Raw genomic sequence first — 2,267 nt, 5'->3', positions numbered from 1 at the left:
CTGCTTGTGCGTATATGTTTGTATAGGCGCGGAAGTGCCCTGCTTTCGTGCGCAGCATCTCCGATCCACGTCCAGAGGTCGGTCTCCTTCGGTTCCCGGGGCGCAGGCCTGCTGGCGGAGGGAATTCGGCCTTTCGTCGTGGCTCCGGCAGCCTCGGCGAGAAGCAACAGAGGAAGCTGAGGAAGCGCTGGCGGCCCGTGGCTCTGCCCCCAGGGTCCTCGGCGGCGGCGGGCCAACCGTCGCGGGAAAAGCCAACGAAGCGGCCGTACGGAGCCGCCGCCGTTCTTCGAAGCCCAGGGATTGACGCGAGCCGAGGCCGGGCGCAGGCGGCGAGGGAGCGTGGCAGGGCGGCAGGGCGCGGGCACTGCATGTGTCGTCAGCGTCGCAAGGGCATGTGTACGAGTAGGGCGCTTGTATCGGGATCTCTCGACAGATTTTGATTTGCTGGAAGAGCGATTTAGCGCCTGACGGCAGCCCGCCATTGAAAGTCTTCCTCGATGGCCTCTCCTGCTGGGGGCTCAGCTGCATGTCCCTCGTGGCGCCGGATGTCCTTCGCCCCCGATTTCGTTCTCCGCTCTGCTCGGTGATGGTTGAAGCACCTGCTGCGCGGCAGTGTGACGCCCTTGTGACCTGATAGGTGTAAGCGTGTTCTTGCAAGCGGCATGATGGAAAGGCCTCGCATGCGGCGCCGTATCCTCTGAATGACTCAAGGAATTCGCTTGCCTGCCGCATGACGTCCGCGGGTTTCTTCGGCCACCCGACCGTGGGCCCCTACTTGTCGCACAGCCTTCATGCTGCATGGCGCATCCTGGGGGATTTTGTGGAGAAATGTCACGACTTCCTATCGGGAAGACGTGGAATCGCACCCTCGGCGCCGCCAGCCAATCAACGCCGAGAGCGGCAGCGCACCGGAAACATCTTCCGCGCTCCCCTCCCGCCGTTTGCTTTCCGAGCGCAGTGAATGAGCAGGCGGTGGCGGGCGGCGCAGGCTGCGAGGCGGGGCTGCCGGCGCAGTTCTCACAAGACAGCGAAACGGAAGCGACGAACGAGATTCCATTCGATGTTTATGAATTCGTCACTTCGGGATCTCACCGTCTTTGCTTAACCATTATTCATATCCATGGAGATTTATGCACACACATATATATTCATTGCTGTATTGCATAGATTTTCATAAAAAGAAAAAGAAAAAAAATTATTTTTAATATTGATGCATTAGGAATTTATCAGAGTTCGCGATTGCTTAGGTTGTGACGGGCAGCACCCTTGGTATCTTTGGCAGGCCGACCCTCGGCAAGAGGCCGGGCTGCGGCCGCACGGCTCGCAGCCACACTGCCCGTCACCGCCTGCGTGCGGTCAGACGTGTCCTTGAATAAGGATGTGTCATGCGGCACCGTCATTTGGCACCATGATGTTTCGGGATGTGTGACCATGATGGACCTGCAGATCTAATGTGTCTGGGCATGTGGCGTCGTGGCGTTTGGCCTCTTGGCAAATGATCCATGTGGCACAGTGTCATGTGTCGGCGTTGTAACACCGTGGCATGCCACTACCATGCGGCACATCGTAACATGCTTTTGCTGTACTATTCATTATTACTTGTTATATGTAACGTGATGCACGTTACACCAGGTTTAATGATTGTGAGTGTCCGAACCAGTGAACCATGCAAGCCAGCTTTGTGGTTCTAGCGATTCAAAATACTTATATTTGTGTCACTGATATCCCGCCAGTCAAATTAAGAGTACATCATGTTCTTCAGTTCTTGTCCAGTTCACCGTTAATGCGTCTATCGCTTTTTCACCATTGTGTAACTGTAGTCGCAGTCGCCTCGAGGGACGGCGCCGCGGGTCCTGCCTCCCTGATAGGTGCTTCCGTCTCGTCCGTATCGGTTCTCGTCACTGTTGCTGACAGATCCGAGACAGCGTGGTATCGCTGTACAAATGCTGACTGTTCTTGCTGGTGGACGCCGTGTCGCTGTCCAGAAAGTGTCACTGGGCTGCCCGGATGCAGATTGCCTCGGGTGGTGGGCGGGAGGGTCGTGTTTTACCATCTCGCTCGGACGCGAGATGGCTTTGTTTAGGTCGCAGAGAAGGACGTCATTCAGTAGTTTACATTTTTGCGCGAAAGGCAGTGTGTCCAGCCTCTGATTGAAATGGAGGACGTCGGTCCCCGCGGAACATCTTTCTGCCATTCTTTGCTCACTCTCTTTTTAGTTTTGTGGCCCCGTTACAGCACATGAGGGCGAACAGTACAGGACTGCACTT

The sequence above is a fragment of the Penaeus monodon genome, chromosome 31, assembly GCF_015228065.2.
Source record: "Penaeus monodon isolate SGIC_2016 chromosome 31, NSTDA_Pmon_1, whole genome shotgun sequence".
Taxonomy (NCBI): Eukaryota; Metazoa; Arthropoda; class Malacostraca; order Decapoda; family Penaeidae; genus Penaeus; species Penaeus monodon.
The sequence above is the reverse complement of the archived record's forward strand: the minus strand, read 5'-3'. Positions refer to the sequence as shown.